Genomic DNA, 23,955 nt, shown 5'->3' with positions numbered 1-23,955 from the left:
TGGTCTCACTTTCCAATATCCAGGTCTGTGAGGAAGGTGATTATAGCATCACCCCAGTTTTAAGGAAGAGGTCATCAGAACACGAAGAAAATGAACTTGCCCAACACTACAAATCACTAAGTGTGTTGGTAGCTTCAGGTCTCCCGAGAAAATGGGATTTAGAATTAGTTTTCTATCCTATGATCCACACAAAAATACGAGATGAGTTTAGGGAACACTTCCTCTATGCATTCTCCCCTTCCCTGCTTTGTAGTTCACACCGCACATATGAGTTTTTTTTCCTTGATCTCCTACTTTTGCTCTCATCCCTTTCTTTGGGATCAGAGTCCTTTATTTAGGCTTGGCCTATGTCCCCAGTTGTCAGTCAACTTCAGACTGAAAGCAGTAGCAAAGATCGGATGCTGCCACTTAGATCAATGTTGTTTTTTTTAAAAAAATGGCCTACTATGTCTCAGATCAGACTCCCTTGGATGTCAAAACTTGTACAGACCAAACACAATTGTCAATTTGCCAAACCCCTCAGAATGCAGGCTTGTACCCTTTAGCCTGCACCCATCAAGTCATGCATGGACCTTCTCCCAAGACTGAGAATATCACAGGCTTCTCTCTGAAACCTGGGCACCATTCAGCTCAAACAGCACAATTTTCAGTAATCAGCACAAAAAAAAAAGAGATTTCATTTTCTTCTCTTGACATTTGCTCTTTTAAAAATAGGAATATAACACAATCTGAAAGGTTTTCGTTGTTTTGCGAGAAGCCTATTATAGGATTTTCTAATAAGAGGTATAGATAGAAATTAAAAGGAAGAAAAAGTGACCAAAATTTCAGAATCCAAAGAATTGTCACTGGCAATAATTGCCCTTACCTTTTAGTGAAAGAAAAGATCAAGTGTTCCAACAACCATCTCCTCACTCCTCCAGAAAAACAGCTCTGCCAAGAGAAAGATTAATGAGTGTTACTCATTTGCCTCTAATGACTGAGTTGCAGGGCCATTGTCAGAAGCATTTTTAATCACGGGCTTATTTCTTTACTACCAGTTTCAAAACTCAATCCAGTGTTTTGTGAAATGCTGGGCAGAATGATGCATGTACTGTCATAGATGCTAAGAGATCTTGGTCTTTGTTCCTACTTGGCTCCAAATGCTGTCTCACTTCCTCACTTTAGGAGTTAACATGGCAATGAAGTTGAACAGGCAAACAGGGACCCGATTCTAGGAGTTTTGTGTGCCATACAAGGAAGTCTCACATTGATCTTCTGTGTGATCACCAAGGGGATTTACCGAGTTTTAGTATAAAACACTCTTGAAGAAATGTGCTGGCAACTGTGTGGGACTGGGCTACAGGGAGTCTAAATGGAGGCAGGGAGGCTAGTTAGAAAGCTGGCGAATATTCTAGACAGGAGATGATGAGGTTTAAACTACAATGATCATTGTGGGGGTAACATTGAACAGTGTATCAAAATGAGTACTCGACAAATATTTATGGGAAAAGTGGAAGGAAGGAGCAAAAGACAAAGGAGGGAAGGGAGGGAGGGAGGGAAGGAAAGGAAACAGGGAGGGAGGGAGGGAGGGAAGGAAAAAAGAGCAGGGAGCTGACATAGCTGAAACCCTTTGAAATTCTCCCAAGGTGCAAAACTACATAAACCATATATAATCTTTAAAAATCACGTTCTGTAGCAGCAGTTCTCAGTCAAGTGGCACATTCAAATCATTTGAGTAACCTAAAAACCTTGATACCATGACTATAGTCAAACCAATTAAATCAGAACCTCTAGGGTGGACCCCGGGCCTCAGTATTTTTTTAAGTGCTCCCCGATGATTCTGCAATGTGCACCCAGGGCTGAAAATCAGTGCTCTGTAGACTGTCTGCCTCTGGAATCAATCTCTGCCTAATAATTGGTTGCCATGGAAATTTATCCGCCAGCTGGGTGAGGGTTATCCAACCTCCAGGTCACTTTCAAAACTAAAAATAGCTGATACTTTTCAATCATTGGAATAAAATATTTTTATGATCCACAAAACAATTAAAATGGGACCCACTCTCCCTCTATATACACCCATTCAGTTCTGCTCAGTGAACTCTTTATTTGGGGTCTACTTCTAGGTATACATCAAAAGCACTAGAAAAGCCACTGGACATTTGATTCTCATTTGCTGGATAGGATCACCTCTAATGGTGTATCCAGCTGCTACTTATTTATGAGTCAGTCATGGTACAGTGCAGGGAAGGGGGACAACAGGCTTACAAGGGTTTAGTTTGTGCATTGTCTCTGCCATTTATTAGCTGTTGAGACTGGGCAAATCACTTCACCTGGTGGAGGTTTTGTTTCTTCATCTGTACAATAGGGACACTATTACCTCAATCAAAATCCTTTTTTTGGAGGTAGAATGAGACAACGCATGTTAGTTTGCAAATTTCAACTTGTTACTTTAAACTCTATAACAATAATAGGTGTTTCTTATCTCTGTTGACATCAACCAAGATAATACAGAATTTTAAGATTAAAGGTAATTTAGGTAACATTTTTCCTCCATTCTACCATGTTCCTAAATACCAACGTCCAACGTGGGCTTCCTTGTCACTCAAATCAGTTTTTCACAATAATTTGGGCTGCCAAACTACATGACATGTTGCATTTATTTTTTAGGGGGTGAAGGCAATTTTTAGCCTAAGCCTTGCTAGGGAGTTAAGTGCCCTGATAATACAGTCACGTTGCACAAAGATTCTCTTCCTTAACATATTGTCTAGTCTATCCACTGGGGTCTGGTGACTGAAATGGCTAGAACCCTCAAGTTATTGTAGGGAGCAAAACCCTGCCATGGAATCGCTGTCATTCCCTAAACGCCTCCTACACATGATTGCCGCTGTTGACAAGTGCACCTCAATGTTGTTACAGATGCTCTCTTCCCTAAAAAGAAAACTTAAAGAGAGAAAAAGAGAGCACAACAATTCATTTTCGATCTAATTAAAGTCACTATAAACAGCCTCCTGGTGCTTAACCTTTTTTCCTCCCAAATCCCAGTCTTTCAGCTGAAGGCTCAGATCTGGAACTTCACTGAGGTTTTTCTTAATTGCCTTTCCATCACTAATGGGATTCACTTCATTATTACCTCTGCCAAAAGCTGTCTCCAACTTTCAGCCCCCATGCAGAGACATTTACATGCCTATTTATAATTTACCTTTTCACTAAGGGCTGAAATCATACCACCTCACAATTTAGGATGCTAAGTTGGAGTGCGGCCCCTAATTGGGAAGCATTGTCTTAAATCATATATATATAATATTATATATATGATTATATATAAACATATTATATATAAACATATTATATATAAACATATTATATATAAACATATTATATATAAACATATAACATATAAACATATCTATAAACTCCCTCTTTCCAAACTCTTTCCTCTCTGTCCATTTGCTCCCTCTATTTTTTCCTGACATTCCCTCCAACCTTTCTTCCCAATTTCTTCCTCCCCTACTCATTCCCTTTCCTTAGCCTGCCCATGCCCATCCTCACAATATCCTCACAGAGCCGTCTTACTATTTCAACCATGTCTATGACCACCTTGCCACTGTTTTTATTGAGCAGCTAGTTTACCGTCTGATTGTATTTAAGCCTAACACAAGTCTGTGAACTAGGTTTAACGATACCAATTTGAAGGTGAGGATGCTGAAGGTCAAGAGGGAAACTGACCATGAACAGCACCCAGCTCACAAATGCATGAGGTGGGCTTTGAACCCAACTCCTCACCTCTGGAAATAGCTGAGACCATAGAAATCATGTGTCATATAATATTAACAGAAGGGAGGCTACCCAGAGAGGGGCAGTGCTTATCTAGGGTGTCTCAGGAAGTCAGTGGCGGAGGAGCAGCAGAAAGCCAGACCTACAAACTCCCAATGCTTTGTTCCTTCTATCTCTCTCACAAAATCTCTTACACCAGCACATTAAGTCAGAATTGTTGTAGTCTAATCAAAGAGAATGAGTTAGCAGGCGGAGTAGGTCAATGCTGGGGATAGACTCTGACCTAGCACCAGAATGAGGACAGCCAGTGCTAGGTGGGGCTGTGGTAATTTTTCTTGGCTTGTTGGCACAGGCTTTGGGAGTTTTGGTCTAATGAATTCGATTTTCTTTGTGAAGAGGAAGGAGCTCTCTTATGAGTAAACAAAGAGGTCTTGGGGGTGGGACATTTAAGGAGAGCATGGAGACATTTTTGGAAAATTGGAGACCCTGACCACTTTAGGTGGTTTTTTGATCCCATTCTCTACCAAAGCTTTACTGGTCGCGCATGTGCGCGTGTGCGTGTGCGTGTGCGTGTGTGTGTGTGTGTGTGTGTGTGTGTGTGTGTGTGTGTATGCTAGAAGCAGAGAAATTCAGAGAGATGTGTATTGACGTAGCCTGCGCCATCAAAGAGATTACAGCTCAACTAGAGAAATAACACTAACACTGAAATAATGAACAAGATGCAGTTAGGAAAAAAACGCAAGAGGATAAAGTCTAAGTAAATTATAGTGCAGCTCCTAGAACAAATATGGAGACTTTGGAAAAGGTGATTATGCAAATATTTTTGATTGCTTATTATGTGCAAGACTCTGTTTGTTCCTGGTTAAATAATACTAAACAAGTTATGGTGCCAGCTTGTAAATAATTTTCATCAAGTATGAACTGTGTTATCTTAGGTGAACACTGGAAGCAATTAGAGCATAAACAGAGAAAAGTCACCCATTCTCACTTCCTTGATAAAGTAACATGTAAGCTGAAACCTGGAGGATAAATCAGAATTAGGCAGGAAAGGTGGCTATTCTCTCTTTGGCTTCCCGTTCCCTGTCTCTTTTCTGGCCTTCTCTGGCTTGCTGCTCTGTGCCTCAGTGGGTGATATCTGCAGAACATAGCATTCTGGGACCTGGCCAATGGGACGTGCCAACAGGAAATAAGAGGGCTGGCGAAGGGGATATTTCTACTTTGCCCTCTCCCTGCTATGATATCACATCTTTATTTCCTGCTGTGGTATCACATCTCAATCAGTTGTTTCTTTTCCTGACTATAGCTCCTGCCAGGAGGCGAGCCCTCCTCTGGCGTTCCAAGTTCTGGTTCTTGGCTGGCCCCAGACTATTTGGCCCTAGGGGGATAAGAACTTCCCAGCTTGCTAGTTTATGAAAATCCATCTAGTCTTTTCCTCGCCATCTTTCTGTTGTTCCCTTAAACCTACCTAACCTTTAGTAAGTGATTCCTACATTAAATCCTCTTCATTTGAAAGGTGAGGAATGCATGGTTTCCTGCTGGCAAGCTAGCTGATATACCAGGTGAAGGCAGAGTCAGAGGTAGTTGGGAAGGGGGTGATGTTCACGAGTCGTGTGTTGTCCAGGATGAGTGGAGAGCAGAATACGACATGGGGGGAGAGAGAGAAGTGAGACTAAAGAGGAAAACTGAACACAAAGGGCTTTGCATGTTGTACTAGGGAGTTCTTGCACAATGTAGAAAATTTCTTATAATATATTAAATAATAAAATGATTTTAAAATATGTACATTAAAATTTTAACTATGTTATACCTAGAAAAAAGAATGTAATTATATCAAAATAACTACTGTGGCTGTCTTATGGGTTTTGCAATGTAGGGGTTTTATTTTTCTTTTCTCTATTTAGTGAACTTTCTGAAATGGATTATGTTGATTTTACAATTTTTAAAATACACCTTTTAAGAGCAAATATCCTGAAGAGCTTATTATTTGAGATTCCCTTGAGAACATTGGATGAAATTCATGTTCCTGATTAGTTTACGGCCTTCCTCACAGAATCTGCAATTCTGTGCAAATGGGCAGCCAACACCTCTCCAACTCAGACCACCTAAGGGACTGTGGATAGCAGAGATTTCACAGGGGAGCACAGGAGGACGGTCTTTTCCACACAAAGCCTGGCTCCAGAAAAAATAAAAGTTACCTGAAACCAGGTACCCCAAAGTTAGGATGGCTCCGGGAATAGACCATTTGTTGAGAAGCTGTTCCCATATGTTAAAGTGATTTTTGAGTAAGTTCTTAGAAGAGCTAGCAGTCCCTAACCATGACTATAGATCGCCTGGTCAGACAGGGCTCTGTTAGGTGATGGGGGGTGGGTGTTGCTCATTCCAGGGCAATGAAGGAAGAGGATGTCTTAACCAGAGACATTGTGTATTACCACTGCAGTTGCAATAACAATGACCATAAAAACAACAATAATTCCACACATTGAATGTTTATTACCATTATTGCCTTGATAAAAAAATTACACTGCTTGTTTTGAAAAAAAAAATCTTATTATCAATGTGCCTACAGATTTCTGCTGTTTGTGTGTGTGTGTGTGTGTGTGTGTGTGTGTGTGTGTGTGTGTGTCTGAAAAGTTGCTATTAACTTTGAGAATAACTTACAACCAATGGCATTTAAGAATCAAGGGACAACAGTATGCTAAAAGCTGTGTTAAGCCCTTCACATATGACACTTGTTTTAATTCTCACAACTCTATGAGGTACGTAACATTATTAGTATTACTTTAAAGGTGGGAAAACTGAGGCTGAGTGAGGCTAAAGTGTTGTCAGAAGATGACATGGCTGCAAGTGGTAGAGCTAAGACCCCATTCCTGGTTCATCTAATTTGAATATCCAAGCTTCAACCACTTTTAGCCATTGACTATAGTGGGATAGAGAGCTTCAGGCAAGAACCTGGTTTAAGATTACACTTGTAATTGTCCTTGTTTTGTTCTCTTTCACCGACCATCCTTCTATTTACTTTGTAGAGTTTCTTACAAAAAGAGGTGAGTATATGGACTAATGAATGCTGATTTAAATCTCTGGTACTTATATTTGTCATTGGGATTAATGCATTTGTATTCTGATCTTCCACACCTATCTCTAAGTGTTTAGTTAATGTGGATCTGTCTCAGAGAGAAGGGGCCATCTTCATAGACAATAAACTCAGCTGGGTCCTTCTTTGGATTTCCCTCTTCTTGCCCCTAGTTTTGGGCATCTCTTTTGAGCTCTGCATTTCCAATGGCATTATGCCTGGGAATTGGCCTGGCCAAGAGGACAACATATCCATTAGTAAGGATGGATACATGGATCAAGTTATTTCTTAAGGTTATGAAATGTCAGCACAGGTTATGAAATGTCAGCACAGATGAAATCATCTAACTCTTAGAAAAAGACATTTCCTGATACAGGAAAAATCTGAAGAGCAGCTCCCTGAGGTGAAAACATCTGTAAGAGGCAGCGACCAAGAACTCAAACAGCTCCCAAACTTTAAGACCTTAGATCCTGGTCCTGTGTAGTAGAGGTCCGAATTTATCGAACAGCAGAGGGGGCATGGCTTGTGATAATCATGGCAGATTGCTGACAGTTGCTCTATCATCTACCTTCCGGTGGATTCTCCTGTCTCTCTGTCTATGCTCTGCCTGTGTGACCAAATCCAGCTGGAGGACAGAGGTAGCTACTAATAGCCAAGAAGCCACATGCAAAAGGGACAATGAACATGGATGATGTGCCATGTGGGCACCCCTCAATAACATTACTATGCCAATCAAACACTGTAAAAAGGACTTCATTTCATAAGGAACAGTACTCGACCAATGGTTCTGAGAAGCAGCCTGACTCAGCAGGCTCACGATTGTGGGGGGTTCAACCCTCAGTTCTACCACTAAAACTCTCTGTGACCTCAGACATGTTTTTCCACCTATCTCATTTTGTCTGTCATCTGTAAAAGTAGATTAAATGAAACCTATCTGTTAGAGTTAATTTAATTTGCTAGATAGCTGAAAAGGCATAAATGCCAGTATTAGACATACGTAAGCAATAAATGTTAATTCCTTTGTAAATTCTTCTACTCAACCCACTCTCATTTCTTACATGAGAACATGCCCAAAGAGGACAATGGCTTTTCCAATGTTACCTTTTTTTTTTTTTTTGCAAAGGTAGTGCACCAGAAAGCACACTGAATCAGGAAGAAACCGGTTTGAATCCTATCTTTACTCCTTAATGTGATGTTGGGAAAGTTACTTAACTTTTCTAAGCCTCAGTTTCCTCATGGCTATATGGGGGAGGGGGGTAATAATACTGTTCTCCCCAAATCTCTGGTATGCATTTATTTTAAGAAAGAAAAATGTCCAAGCTCGGGAGTCTAATATAAGACCCCCGCACACATCTAGTATTCCAAAGGATTGTGCCTTTAGTATAAGGGGAAGCATGAGAATCATCCAGAAAGTGCACACATCTCAGTCTTGGTGGTAGAGCAGGGTTCTCTCTTAAGAACTTGGACCACAGCTATTCAAGCCAGCTTGCCTTCTGGATTTACACCATCAATATCAACCCCATCCCCGACAAAAAGCAACAAAAAGCAAAAAGCAAAACACTCTCAAGCAAAAAAATTAAAGTAGGCTCTCAGATTGATAGTGCCCCCATGTGACTAGTAGAAGCAAATTTCTCTGGCAGAACTTTAATAGCAGCCCACAGAGATTTTAAGACATTTTAAGATCCATTCCAAATTCAAAGATGCCAAAGTATGAAAAGATATGCATCTACAAATTGATGAAATATGGTAATGTAGTACCCCTCATATGATTATTTTAAGAAATAATGATTACATATATGAGGTGTGATAAAAAATATACAACGAGTAGGGAATCAAGATGGCGCAGTTGGTAACCACTGTGCTTACCTTCTCTCACAACCACATTAAAATGAAAACTAATCTACAAAACAACCATTATTGAGAATCACCTAAAATAAAGCTGAAATGAAGCCTTTCAACTAAGGACATGCAAAGGAACCTCCTCTGGTCTGGTAGGAAGGTCAGAAATGCAGAATGGGCTGGTCCCACATCCGCGTGTGACCATTAAACACTGTGAGGGCTATTTTGGCTGTGGGGGTCCCCAGAGGAGTGAGAGATCCCAGTCCTACCCCAGCCCAGGGTTCCAGTGCTAGGGAGAGAAGTCCTCATAATTTCTGGTTGCGAAAACGAGCGGAGATTGTGACTGAGTGAGACTGAGGCCAGCTATACTCCCAGGCACTCCTTCTAAACGGACCGCATGTGGACTTAACCAACAATGGAATCATTCGCTCTGAGCTCCAGCACGGGAGCAGTAGCTGGAGAGGTGGCAGGGACATGTGGTGGGGAACTGAGTTGTCTTACTTGGGACAGGGGCTGGAGAGGCAGCTTTCTCTTGGATGGGGGAGCCAGTAGGGGCCATTGTTTCTTTGTTGAGCTCTCCACCTTCCCCACCTGTGAACACGGGTGGCTGCCAAATCTGAGTCTCTGCCTTTCCCTCGCCATGCCCTGGCGATTTGAGACCTGGCACTGCCCAACTTTTGGGCAGACCTAGGCTCCTTTCAGTAGCTTTTTTTATTCAGACCACCTGCTCTGGCTCAAGCTTCAGACTTATCCTAGGGTCTCTCAAAGGTTCGCAGAACCCAGACAAGCAGCATCTGGCTTGAGCATGTCCTGTAACTCTGACTGAGCTGCCCTAAGTCAGCACTAGTGGCAGCTGGTCTTGGTTCATGACTTGGCCTGTCAAGGTGCTTCCAAGTATAGCACGGGTGGCAGCCATCTGCCTATTTCTTTCTGGCTCCTGCTAGGTGGCCCTGGGTTGGGCACTGGCTGTAGCTGAATGGATTTCCTCCAAGGTGGTCCTGGGGCTGGTGCTCACACTGGCCAGCTTCAAAATGAGTTGGAGCATCACCCAGCTGCCCCCAAGCACGACACACCCAAGAGGCAGATGGCAGGCACCAGAGTCCTGCTGAGGCAGATCCTGCTCTGTAGGATCAGCCCCTGCACAACAATCCTTCCACCACAGTCAAGGCCAGTCCTCACAACCAGTGAGCCCAAGGGTCAATCCCTCACACTGATGTGCAATTATCAACCAAGGTTCAACTACAAGAGAAAGGCACACACAACCCACACAAGGGACAAACCTGGAGCGTGTGGCTTAGGAGACCAGAAAGACTATGCCAGTGAACCCCACAGCACACCTACTACATAAGGCCACTCTACTAAGACTGGAAGACATAGTTGCCCTACCTAATACACAAGAACAAACACAGGGAGGCAGCCACAAACACAGGAGGAGACAAAGAAACATGTCCCAAATGAAAGAACAGAACAAAGCTCCAGAAAAAGAAGTAAGCAAAATGGAGATAAGCAATCTATTAGATGCAGAGTTCCAAACACTGGTTATAAGGATGCTCAATGATCTCAGGGAGAACTTCAACACAGAGATAGGGAGCATAAAAATCAAGATGAAAATCATAAAAAAGATCCAGTCAGAAATAAAAAATACAGTAATGAAAATGAAGAATATATTACAGGGAATCAACAGCAGATTAGATGAAGCAGAAGATTCAATCAGCGATGTAGAAGATAAGGTAGCAGAAAACACCCAACCAAAACAGCAAAAAAGAAAAAAAATAATCCAAAAACTTGAGGAGAGTTTAAGATGCCTCCAGGACAACACCAAGTATACCAACATTCGCATTATAGGGATACCAGAAGAAGAAAAAGAAGAGAGAAAGGAATTGAAAACCTATTTGAATATATAATGACAGAAAACTTCCCTAGCCTGGTTAAGGAGATAGACATACAAGCCCAAGAAGTCTGTAGAATCCCAAACAAGATGAACCCAAAAAGGCCAACACCAAGATACATCATAATTAAAATGCCAAAGGTTAAATACAAAGGGAGAATCTTAAAAGCAGCAAGAGAAAATCTATTAATTACCTACAAGGGAGTCCCCATCAGACTGTCAGCTGACTTCTCATCAGAAACTTTGCAGGCAAGAAGGGACAAGCAGGAAATATTTCAACTGATGAAAAGCAATGGCATGCAACCAAGATCCAGCAAGGCTGTCATTTAGAATTGAAGGACAGATAGGAACTTCCCAGACAAAAAAAAAAAAAAAATCTGAAGGAGTTCATCACCCCCAAACCAGTATTGCAATGAATTTTAGAGGGATTTCTTTAAGATGCGAGGGGGGTTAAGGATGGATGTAAGGTGAAGGGATTAAGAAAAACAAATTGGTTATTATACAGTAGTCATGGGGATGTAGAGTATAGCACAAGGAATATAGTCAGTAATATTGTAATAAGCAGGTATCATTCCAGATAGGTACTAGATGTATCATGTTGATAGATGGGAATGGGGTTGGGGGCAGGGTGCAAAAGGTGAAGGCATTAAGAAATACAAATTGATAGTTAATACAGTATGGGGAATATAATCAACAAAGTTGTAAAGATCATGTAGGGTGCTAGATGGGCACTGGACTTATCAGGGAGATCACGTTATATACTATGTAGATGTCTGACCAATGCGTTATATACCTGAAGCTGAAGAAGCATAATATTGAATCTCAACTATAAATAAATATATAGGCGTATATAGTGACAGGATGTAGAGTACAACATAGGGAAGGTAGTTGATGGTATTATAACAGCGATATAAGATGTCAGAGGGGTAGTAGCTTGGGGGGTGGGTTATCACTTTATGAGGGGTTTAAAGGTCTAACTATTATGTTGCTTTGTACCGCTGAAACTAATAAAAAAATTAAAAAAATAACGATGAATGTTTAAATTAAAAATATTACAATAATAGACACATTGTCATTACTCCCCCTTACTTCAAACCCAGTTATCCCGTCATTCTTGCCACTTTCTGAAGCAGTTCTGGAAGTCCGCTTACATGAGTGTCTTCTTTAGTTGTGCTGTTGTGGCTGCCTCGATGTCCTGAATCAATTCAAAACGTTTACCTTTCATGGTAATTTTGATGTTGGGGTAGAGCCAGAAGTCACATGTGCCAAATATGGTGAATAAGGTGGATGAGGACACACCGTAATGTTTTTATTTGACAGATACTACCATATCTGTCTAAGAAGAGAAGCGATGTATGACACAGAGGTTCTGTCGTGATGGAGGTTGAAGTAAAGACACTCATGAAAGAGGACTTCCAGAACTGCTTCAGAAAGCGGCAAGAATGATGGGATAAGTGTGTTGTAAGTGAGGCGGGGGTATTTTGAGGGGGACTAATGTCAATGTGTCTTTTACTGTAATTTTTTTTATTTAAACATTCACCGTATTTTGTGATCACACCCCATACGTACATGCACACACACACGTGTGTGTGTGTGTGTGTGTGTGTGTGTGTGTGTGTGTGTGTGTATGTATCTTAACTGTGTGGCCTTGGGTAGGTCACTTAGGAGGATGAAATCTGTGGTTCCTAAGATCCTCTTTACTCTTGTTGTAGTGATTCATTTTATTGTAGTCTTTATTTATTCACAACGATTTACTCTGTCAGGTTTCAAGCTCAAATTATGGCATCCTTGATTGTCCTTGAAATGCCCCACAATATTTTAATAGTTAATTTCTCTGAAGACTTAGAAGTCAAAGTTTCTACTAAACTTCTTTTTATCATGTTTGGTTTCTGTTCTAGGCACCTGATATCATTCATTATCTCCTTTAACATTGAAATATATTACTATGCCAAGAGTCATGGGCTTTGAAATTTAGTCCTGAACAAAGAAGGCAAAGGAATCCCAGAAGAAGCCATTTTTCCATGCCTGGATTCTAATAATGATGGTGGTAATCAGCTTGCAACCTTTTGTTTTTATGCCACAGGAAGATATTTCATGAGGGACTTATTCATTAAAGACCACAAAAGGGGCATATCTACTTTTCTTATCCATAACTAATTAGAGAAGGACAAAAGGGCTTTCTTTCAGGCGGGGGAGAGCGGAGTCTTAAGGAAGAGTGAGGAATCATCAATTCTGGAAAAGAACAGGACTCCCATACGTTTAACCCACCCGTGCTTCCATACGATGCTATCTGCTTTCCAATTCCCTTGCCAGGTTGGGTTGGCAGGACTAAGAGCCGCATGTGAAAGCAAGATTAGAGTTTTGGAAGGAAGTCGTTCTCAGAAGGGATAATCTCAAAATCTTTTAAACAATCACATGTGACAAAATATAGAAGAGTTCTTCTGCGAGTAAGGGACCTGGGCAGGAAGGAGACTAATGAGGAAGTTCAATGGTACAGAAATATGTACTCATCCATTCATCCAGCAACAATCTGTGGAGCACAATCCAAGTGCCGTATACTGTGCTAGGTGCAAAAGAGAGGGATAATCCATGCTTCTTTCCTGTCTGGCCACTGTTAACAACACACACTAGAAAAGGAGAGAAGGTCTTTCTTCTTCCCCAAATGAATGAGTATACCCTTCCTTCTTCCTTCCTTCATTTATCTGTCACTTCAATAAACACTTGAACAGATGCTATGTGCAAGGTACTGCAGCCAGCAAGGAAGCCGGCGATCTAGTAAATCCATATATTTTTGTTTCCAGGATGTGCTACCAGGTCTTACTCATACCAGATGCTCAACAAATCTTTGTCAATAATAATGTTGATGACAAGCATGCTGATTTAGCCATTAGATTTTTTTTCACTATGTTGCACATTTAAAGTATATATATTTGATATGAATCTCAAGTAGATATTAATTACCTATTTTAATAATGGCACTATTTTCAGCAGGTTAGTCTAAGAAAATATCAAGTGTTTCATTAGTGTGTAATTGTTTTTCATAAATAAATTGATTACTAAATTATTTCAAGAAAAAAGGGCAAAAAAGCTGAGTAGTTTGACTAATTCCTGATACAAGATTGGCAAGAAAATTAGATATTGTCTTAGATGCTGCTTAAAACTGAATAGATTTTCATAAAATGAAGCTTTACCTCATATTCCATCTGAAAGCTCTTTTATGAAGGGTCTTGAAGACTGAGTTTATAGAAGGAACACAGGAGTTAATATTAGAAAGCATAGGTTCATGGCTGTGATCACAACTGTTACTTTGCATTTAATACTCTGAATGACCACTTCTTTATTCAAACACTGGAGTTAAGTCCCTGCCTGTTCCATTGTTCAGGGTTGTTAGAAGAGCCAAGAGATGATAATATACATGAGATTCAGTAAGTCCTACATAATGGTTAGGGTTTTATTATTGGGCTTCTATACTCAGACATACTAGAAAAGGGAGGGAACCTTTTGCTCCCTCTCACATTTCCTGCTCCAATTTAGGACTACACTGAAAATCATCTACACCTGGCCAGAATGAGGCCACTGTCGAAATTCCTCTACGGTAGATCTTGAAAGTTGTCCCATCTTTGAGATTCCTTCTGCTAAATATTAAATATTCTTGGTTGGTTACACCATGGAATAAAATGAGAAGGGTCCTGATCCACCTGCCATTGAACCCCAGCTCTTCCACTTATCAGCTGTGGGGCCAGGGAAGGACTGCCCAGCTGCTCTGAGCACAGAATCCTCAGCAGGGAAAACAGCTACCTGGAATGGTGCCTGGAACATATGAGGTACACACCCAAAAGGCAAGAAAAATACAAGATGCTTCTCTCTTTCAACTTCTTCAGGAAGGATCATCCATATTAGGGTCAATGACCCTTACAAAAGATGTAGCAGAGTAGAAAGAGATAAATGGAGGTGAGTGTGACCGTGTGACCGAGACTTAGCTCCTTAGTCTCACAAACAAGTAAACATGGATAATTAAAATCACTGCGTGCTCACTAAATTTGGAGCATGATGCTGTAGACATTTTTGGTGGTTTCCTCAAAATCCACTCCCATCTTCTTCCTTGCTAACAAACCCCTAATTACGTGCAGGGTGGCCATGTGGCCAGCTTCACTAACCACATTCCTCAGGCTCCTTTGCAGTTTGTGACAATTCTTAATGATGAGATATAAATGAAAGTCACTCCTTTAGCTTTGGAGAAAACCTCACAAATGCAGACAGACTCAGCTGGCATTCACCCTTTGCTCTTTGATGTTCCCTTTCTTCCTCTCTGGAACATGGAGGCAATAATGGAGTCTGAGCATCCATATCACAACTCCAATGTGTCTTGTTGCAGGAGAAAATTAAAATTGCCATTTGGTTAAACCACTGTAATTGAACTTCTGTTACATACAACTAAGTACGTGTGATATAAGAACTTTGTGAAATAATAAATTTCTTCTGCAGCGTCTGACATAGAGTGTCAGATCCTCACTGAATGTTATTTCCCTCTCCTTTTTCTTGCCAGGCTAGAGAACCCACACAGGGACTCCGGGTAGAAGCTCTGTTCAGGAGTAAGGGTGCTCTACAACTATCTGGATTCTGAATAAAGTAGTAACTAATTAGGGTGTAAAACCAGGAGATTAAAAACAAAGGTCTCAACATCAGGAGAGAAGCAGTGGTACATACATATTGTGCCTTCCATTTTACAAATAAGGAAACTGAGAATGGCAGGCGTCAGCAATTTCCCCCGGCTGAGATGGCCAGTAGATAGTCCTCACTGGAGACTTAATAACCCTAAGGCTGTCTGATGCTGATCACTAACCTGCCCTTTTCATTGTGTCCTTTGGTAGAGGTACAGCCATGTCACAGAAGAGACATCATTTATAATTTGATTCTCACTGTGTATGTTAGGTTTCTTTAGGACTTTCATTTTTCCAAGAAATGTGAGTGTGGGGGTTGGTTGAAAAAGATAGAAAATCTTTGTCTTCTTTACATTATATTTCTTTTGAGTTTGCAGGCACACGGGGTAATATGCTAGCTGTTTTCAAAGGCTGGAGGTACTAAAGGCTTAGACACAGACACTTTTGTGAGGCCATGGGTCTTCATGGTTGTGCAGGCTGCCAAGCACCTGGAGATGCTGATGCTAAGGTGATAACCTAGGAAATGGACTGCAGCCTGGGCTCTGCAGGTGGACCACTGAGACCACCTCGGCTTAAAAACATACCGTGTTTCCCCGAAAATAAGACCGAGTCTTATATTAATTTTTGCTCCAAAAGATGTATTAGGGCTTATGTTCAGGGGACGTCCTCCTGAAAAATCATGCTAGGGCTTATTTTCCGGGTAGGTCTTATTTTCGGGGAAACATGGTAGTTCTCTTTTTCACCAGCTATTGGATGAAGGTACTTAACCTTCAATTAGAGACATGCTCAAATGTAAAATAGATATAATGCCTAATTTATAAAGTTGATATAAAGAGTAAACAAATTAATCTGAATGAAATGTTCAGTCTGGTGCCTAGCACATAGTAGGACTCAATAAACCTCTTTTCTCTCTCTCTCTCTCTCTCTCTCTCTCTCTCTCTTTCTTTCGACAACAGTGATCCTCTTTTGAAATAACCTGTCAATTCTGGATGCTGTATCTCCTAACAATGGCAGTGTCCCACTCTCCAAAGTCAGGTAACTTTGTCTCAAAAATAATTTATTAGCACTATTTTAGCCTTTACTGTTCCAGTATACCCTAAGAAGTGGAAACAGGTTTACTATCAGAAAAAATATAACCACATTATAAATATGCAGCAGAAAATACTATGTGTCCACATGTTTATGGAAAAAGAAAGCTGATGAAAACTAAGCATCTCAGCTGTTTCTGAGTTTTCTCATTAACATTTGTTTGCTCTTTTTGATTCCTTTTGTTTTCTGTGAGCAGGCAAGTGGTAGCAGGTGCCAAAGTTTAAGAAAAAATAAGGGAGACAAATTTAAATGGAATTATAAATATCTATTCATTGACTCTTTTGCTCCATGCAAATTATGTGGGGGTGTGAATAAGAATGTAACTAGGGAAACCAATTATTTTATGCAGAGTTGCTCTGTGTTAGGCTTCTAGAAGGCTGAGCTGAGGCTGCCCAGTGAAGGCAAGTGAAGAAGAGCCTCTCAGTGGGAACTGAGGCATCAGGTTATGGGTTTTAACAAACTAGGCTTCACGTTTAGTCCAGTCAGCCCAGTTTGCATGGGACTTTCCTATTTTTAGCACTACAAGTGTCACATCCGAGGAAATGCCTTGGCACTGGAAAGCCAGCATGTGTGGTCACTCTAGCGAGAATTCAGCAGCAGGTGGAATACCAAACTTATCTAGTCATGCAAATCTGCAGTAGCAATTCAATTCTCATCCCACGTCCCACCTATCGTCTGCACTTATTGACTGCTGAAGGAACTCACCACAGTTACTCAGCAGACAAACCTAGCTGGTCATAGAAAGTGACAAAGGGCAGTGGCTGTTTCTCTTCTGCTGACTCTTACTTCCTCTTCTTTGCTTGTTCGCTTATATGCAGAATGCATCCATGGATACATTTATCTCTCTGTAAGCTGAATGGCTGATGGGCACTACTGGTAATGGCAGCAGAGTGAAATGCGGCCCCTACACAAAGACTTAATAGATATGGTTACCCAATGTATTAAGTGCAAAGTTGGTATAGTACATCCAAAGTGGTTGTCTACATGGAACCCATAAATTAAATAACAGACGAAAACGCATTTGTTCTAGAAAATGTAATCTGATATACTGAAGAGAGCCTAGAAAGATTTGTCTTTTTTTTAACTAGCCACTTTTTTGAGCACCTAGAATGTACCATGCATTCATTTAAATGTGCTTTCATTTAATCCTTCAGCAACTCTGTGAGGTAGTATAGACATGAAAAGACTGAGGCTTAGTGACCAGTTTGTTAAAAAAAAGACCGCAGTTTTCAATTTGAGCTGTGCTAAGAACTAGGTGGATCACCTTGTGTATGTCTTTCAGCCCCAGCGTACCGCTCTGTATTTACCTGTCAAATACGCCCTCTTTATTTCCCAGGGTAAGTTTCAGGATTAGGTAAGAAAATAAACATGAACGTACTTCATAAAGTGCTATAGAGATATAACCATGTCTCTACACAGAGAGAGAGAGAGAGAGAGAGAGAGAGAGAGAGAGAGAGAGAGAGAGAAGAGGGACATGCCTAGTAACTTTGGGAAATTTAATCTTACTGACAACAGCTAACCAAGAAATGACTTGGGTGTGGGGACCACGGCTTTAGCCTTTGACAGACTCCTGCCACTCCCTCTCCAAGACACCAAAGAAACATACAATGTCAATACAAAGTGCTGCCTTCCAGATGTAGCTTCCCTCTGTGTCCCTTCTAATTAGAAATCCCACACCCCATCCCTGCTGTAAGTCCCAATTTCACATTTATACATCTCAGTTGTTTATTGTTTACCAAGCTATTGGAAATCCAGAAACAACTAAAATACTTGCGCTTAGAATACTGATTAAATTCCAAGTATTCACGAATGTTAACAAGGACGCGTTAGCTAACAAAGAAAAATGGTTTACGTTATAATTTGTATCTTGATATCTTGTGGGATTTTGTTCTTAATCATTTCAATTTCACACAGTCATTTTGCAGTGATTCTCTTTTTTACAAAGGGAAAACAGCTTGTTTTAATACTTGACAATATCTCATTTCTGTCATATATGATGAGGTTTTGTATATTACAACAAGCCAAAAGATGGTAACTTAGCATTTGAAGAAAGACTTCAATTTCAGTTTTTAAAGTTTTGCATTTAAAGCAAACTGAAATGTTATTTTATATAGACTTATACCATCGCATATTACATTCATGTCTACTTCAGAAGAAAAGGAATCAGCAAAGTTCTAACTTATTTACATTAAATACAAAAATATTAGTTTTCAAAATCTACTTGTTTTCAAAAAGCCATCTGAAGTTCCCAGCATCCCTTTAGCAATAGAAGTTCTATTTGGCTGATGGCAAAACAAACCCAAATATCAAAGGCTTGATGATATTGAAAGCTAAGATCTCAGAAGGGCTGAGGGACTTTGAGTTATACACACATATTCTCTTATCTTTTTAAGGCTTGAGATATACATCCAAAAATTTCAAGGTTATCTTATTCCAGAAGCTAATGTGTTTAGTGCATTGGTTAATAGAAATAAATGACAGTCAAACTACTATTGAGACAATCATTGGAAGGAAGCATAGTTCTTCCTTCTCAGGTATTTACTGAACCAGGGAGGGGGAAAAAAAGGAAGGAAGGAAGGAAGGAAGGAAGGAAGGAAGGAAGGAAGGAAGGAAGGAAGGAAGGAAGGAAGGAAAGAAAATTAGAGGAATATTATATTTACATGCTTTAACCATAGCTCTCGCCTACATGTAGATTGAATTGATCCCTTGGATTTAGTTCCACTACCAAATCCCCCGTTCCCCTAAGTTTTCATCATTTAGGATATTGTATCAGGGAATCATAGATCTTAAAGGGACCTTGACATTAATCTAGTTCAATTTCCTTTTCAGATCTTCAATTGTTTCTCAGCCCATGGCTCACATGGTCATCTGGCTAGTAACTAAGGACCTTCCATGATTAGGAATTCCTCAGTTTCATGGCAGCCTAGCTCCTTGGATGGTTACCACTCAGAGAATTTTCCATCATACTGAGTTGTCAATTGTTCTTTTCTAGATTCTTTTCTTCCTCCCTTCCTCCTCCTCTCCTTTTCCTTAACTCCATCCTCTTTTACTTAAATTTCTTTCTCCCTTCCCCTCATTTCCTATCCTTTTCCTTCTTTCCTTCCTTCCTTCCTTCCTTCCTTCCTTCCTTCCTTCCTTCCTTCCTTCCTTCCTCTCTCTGTCTCTCTCTGTCTCTCTCTGTCTCTCTCTCTCTCTCCTCCCCCTCCCTCTTTGTCTCTTTCTTTTTCTTCCACTTCTTCCCCAAAACAGTAACTATACACCTACCATGCACCAAGTACTATCTTCTAAAACCTGGGAAGACACACCTAGGGTTAGGATTAAAGTTAGGGTTTTGGCTATCAAGTACCTCACCCTATATGAAGAAAACAGAAAGTACAACATTGTGATACATATGTGTTGGCATGGAGAAGAAACAGGCTACTATGGGTACTATGAGAATATGGAAACAGGGCATTCAATCCACTCTTCCATGAGGCTAGAACTCCAAAACAGGTTTCAATTAATAAATAAGGGTTAATTAAAGATGTGGAATTAGGTAAACATTATGCCTGCTGCCTCCCAGGATTACACCACAATTGAAATAAATTATAGAACAATCAACCTCAAGAGTCACCTCAAGACTAGCTGGATAGAACCCCTATAACTAAGGATATAAAGAAGAGGTCAAATCGAGACTGATAGGAGGGACAGGGACGTGAAGCGGGCCAACCCCAAACCCACCAATAGTGGTTGAACACAAGGAGGGACACCTCCTTGGTAGGGGTCCCCCAAAATAAGGGAGGGGTCCCAGCCCCACATTGGGCTTCCTAGCCCAGGGGTCTTGTACCGGGAATAGGAATTCCCACAACATCTGGCAGCAAAAATCAGCGAGGACTCTGTCTTTCCATCCCACTGAGAATGAAGGTGCCTGGAATCCAAGATGCCCTTTTAGAGGGACCGCACAGAGCCTCACTTGTTTGCAAATACTCACCTGGTCTCTGGTGGAGGGGCAGCAACTCAAAAGACACCAGAGATATACAGGAAAGACTGAGTTGTGTGACTTCACTGAGAGGTCTGGAGAGACCAGCCATTGTCCCCCTGTGGAGCTGGCCTCTTGTCTAGCCTACAGGAGGGCACCAACTTTTCTATGTTGACCCCTCCCCCAAAGGGCCAAATCTAAGAAAATATTGGTCTCGCAAAATTCACACATGCGCACCACCTTGGTGCTGCCCTGGGTCCCAGTCCAGCACAGCTAATACTGCCCTGTGGTGGTGCAGGCACTCTCAGCTACGGAGTCACCAGCCCCACCCCAAAGCTACACACCTAGGCTGTATGGTGTAGCAGAAGGCTTTAATGCAGCAGCAAATAGCCCACTGCTGGTCAGTGACCCAAAACCTGTGGTCACAACCTCTCTTGGCAGCTTTCAGCAATTTGCTAGCCCAAGGTAAGCAGTGGCTTGCCACGGTGTTTTCAGGGCATTTTTGTGAAGTGTTCATAGGCCTAGCGCCAGTGCAAGAACAGAAACTGCATTAACTTTATATAAACCACCCTGTCAATCCTCGGAGCCCAGCCCTGCCTACCTAGGGCTGCATTGCTGGAGCATTCTCAACATGAGTTCAGCCTGGTGTGTACACCTAAGGAGACCCTTTCAACAGGAGACCTATGGTCATCCAGCAGGTGGGAATAGGCACAGGGGGCCCTGGGCCTTTTGCTAAGCTGCCCCAGGCTCCATACTGGTATCAGATGGCCTTGGTTCATGGTGAGGCCACTGCCACATCCCTCCAGGTACAGCACAGGCAGCAATCAACCACATATAGCTGCATAGCTCTTACTGGGTAGCCCCAGGTCGGTCACAAGCAAGGCTGAAATAGGCCTGCATGGGAACCCCTCTGAAGAGACACCAGAGACAACACACCGAGAGACTGGGTTAAGACCACACCAGAGCACTACCTGGGTACCCTGACAAGTGGCACAACCAAAGATGGACCCAACAGACACAAGAGGTTCATGGTTGAACCCCACTCAGAAGGGTCAGCCCCCACACAGCAGCTCATGTGTGAGAATTTCAGCAAAGAGATAGTAAGCATAGAAACCATAAAAAATAACCAGTCAGAAATGAATAATATAATAATGGAAATGAAGAATACACTAGAAAGAATCAAAAGAATATATGAAGCAGAGAACTGAGTCAGCAATTTAGAAAACAAGGTAGTAGAAAGCACACAATTGGAACAGCAAAAAGGAAAAAAAAATAATTAAATGAAACAAACAAACAAAGAAACAAACAAATAAAATGAAGGTAGTTTACGGGACTTTTGGGACAACATCAAGCATAACATCATTTGCATCATAGGAGTACCAGAAAGAGAAGAGAGGGAGCAAGGACTGAGAACATATTTGAAGAAATAATGACCAAAAACTACTCTAACTTGGGGAAGGAAATAGACATACAAGCCAAGGAAGCACAGAGAGTCCCAAGTAAGATGAACCCAAACAAGCCCACACCAAGACACATCATAATTAAAATGGCAAAGGTTGAAGACAAAGAGAGAATCCTAGAAGGAGCAAGAGAAAGACGACTAGTTACAAGGGAGCTCCCATAAGACTATGAGCTGATTTCTCAACAGAAGAGTTGCAGGCCAGAAGGAAGTGCCAGCAAATATTCAAAGTGATGAAAAACAAAGGCCTACAACCAAGACTACTCTACCCAGCAAGACTATCACCTAAAATTAAAGGAGAGCTAAAGAGCTTCCCAGGCACGAAAAAGCTAAAGGAATTCATTACCACCAAGTCAGTATTATAAGAAAACAAAAAACAAATAAAGATCAAAATTATGAATAATAAAACAGCAATGACTATGTGCCTATCAATAATCACTTTAAATGTAAATGGATTAAATGTCTCAATCAAAAGACACAGGGTAACTGAATGGATAAGAAAATAAGACCCATGCATATGCTGTCTACAAAAGACCTACCTCAGATTGAGAGACACACACAGATGAAAGTAAAGGGATGGAAAAAAAAAATTTCACACAAATGGAAATGAGAAAAAAGCTGGGGTAGTCAATACTTATATCAGACAAAATAAACTTTAAATCAAAGACTATAATAAAAGACAAAGAGGACATTGCATAATAATAAAGCGATCAATCAAACAAGAGGCCGCAACCCTAGTAAACATTCATGCACCCAGCATAGGAGCAACTAAAAACATACATATATATATATGGAATAGACTGACATAAAGGCAAAGATCAACAGTAACACAATCATAGTAGGGGACTTTAACACCCCACTGACACCAATGAACAGATCTTCCAGACCGAAAATCAACACACAAACAGTGGCCTTAAATGACACACTAGATCAGATGAATTTAATTGATACTTTTAGAGTATTTCACCCCAAAGCAGCAGAATATACATTCTTTTCAAGTACACATGGAATATTTTCCAAGATAGACCATATGTTAAGCCACAAAACAAGTCTCAACAGATTTAAGAAGATTAAAATCACACCTAGTGTCTTCTCTGATCATAATGGTATGAACCAGAAATCAATTACAAGAAAAACAAAACAAAACTGAAAAACACAAGCACATGGAGACTAAATAACATGCTATTACATGATGAATGGGACAACGAAGAGATCAAGGAAGAAGTCAAAAGATACCTTGAGACATATGAAAATGAAAACACAATGACCCAAAATCTATGGTACACAGCAAAAGCAGTCCTAAGGGGGAAATTCATAGTAATGCAGACCTACCTAAAGAAAGAAGACAAATCTCAAATCAACAGTCTAACTTTACAGTTAAGGATCTAGAAAAAGAACAGCAAATGAAGCCCAAAATGGGTACAAGGAAGAAAATAACAAGGATCACAGTGGAAGTAAATGAAGTAAACGAAATAGAGGCCATATATATATATGAATATATATGTATATATATATGAAACGAAATAGAGGCCATATATATGTATATATATGAAACCAAGAGCTATTTTTTGAAAAGAAACAAACAAAATTGACAAACTCATCAAGAAAAAAAGAGAGAGGATCCAAATAAATAAAATCAGAAATGAAAAAAGAAGTGACAACAAAACCCACAGAAACACAAAGACATATACACACACACACACACACACACACACACACACACACACACACACTACAAGCAACTATACACCAACAAATTGGGTAATCTGGAAGAAATGGATAAATTCCTAGAAGCATACAATCTTCCTAGGCTAAATCAAGAAGAAACAGAAAATCTGAACAGCTCAATCAAAGCTAACAAAATCTAATCAGTTATCAACAGGCTCTAAACAAACAAAAGTCCTCGACCAGATGAATTCACTGGTGAATTTTACCAAACATTTAGAAAACACTTAACACCTGTTCTTCTCAAACTATTCCAAAAAAGTCAAGAGGAGGGAAGCCTCCCAAGCTCATTTTATGAGGCCACCATTACTCTGATTCCAAAACAAGATAATTACATTACAAAAAACAAACAAACAACAAACAAACAAAACAAAACAATTATAGGCCAATGTCCTTGATGAACATAGATGCAAAAATCCTTAACAAAATACTAACAGACTGAATTCAGCAATGCATTAAAATGATCATACACCACAATCAAGTGGGGTTCATTCCTGGTATGCAAAGTTGGTT

General features: G+C 40.6%; 1 protein-coding gene across 1 annotated transcript in view; it reads right to left on the bottom strand.

Annotated features, from left to right (window-relative positions):
• TENM4 (teneurin transmembrane protein 4) overlaps window positions 1–23,955 on the bottom strand; it is a 2,724,551-nt gene that overhangs the window by 1,520,962 nt on the left and 1,179,634 nt on the right. The window contains exon 7 of the mRNA XM_074335694.2: window positions 866–930. The gene's annotated coding sequence lies outside the window, so the exon portion shown is untranslated. The remainder of the gene's footprint in view (window positions 1–865; window positions 931–23,955) is intronic.

Source organism: Rhinolophus sinicus, chromosome 14, assembly GCF_057876585.1.
Source record: "Rhinolophus sinicus isolate RSI-liver-muscle chromosome 14, RSI-T2T, whole genome shotgun sequence".
Classification (NCBI taxonomy): Eukaryota; Metazoa; Chordata; class Mammalia; order Chiroptera; family Rhinolophidae; genus Rhinolophus; species Rhinolophus sinicus.
This window is presented reverse-complemented; position numbering and strand designations above follow the sequence as displayed.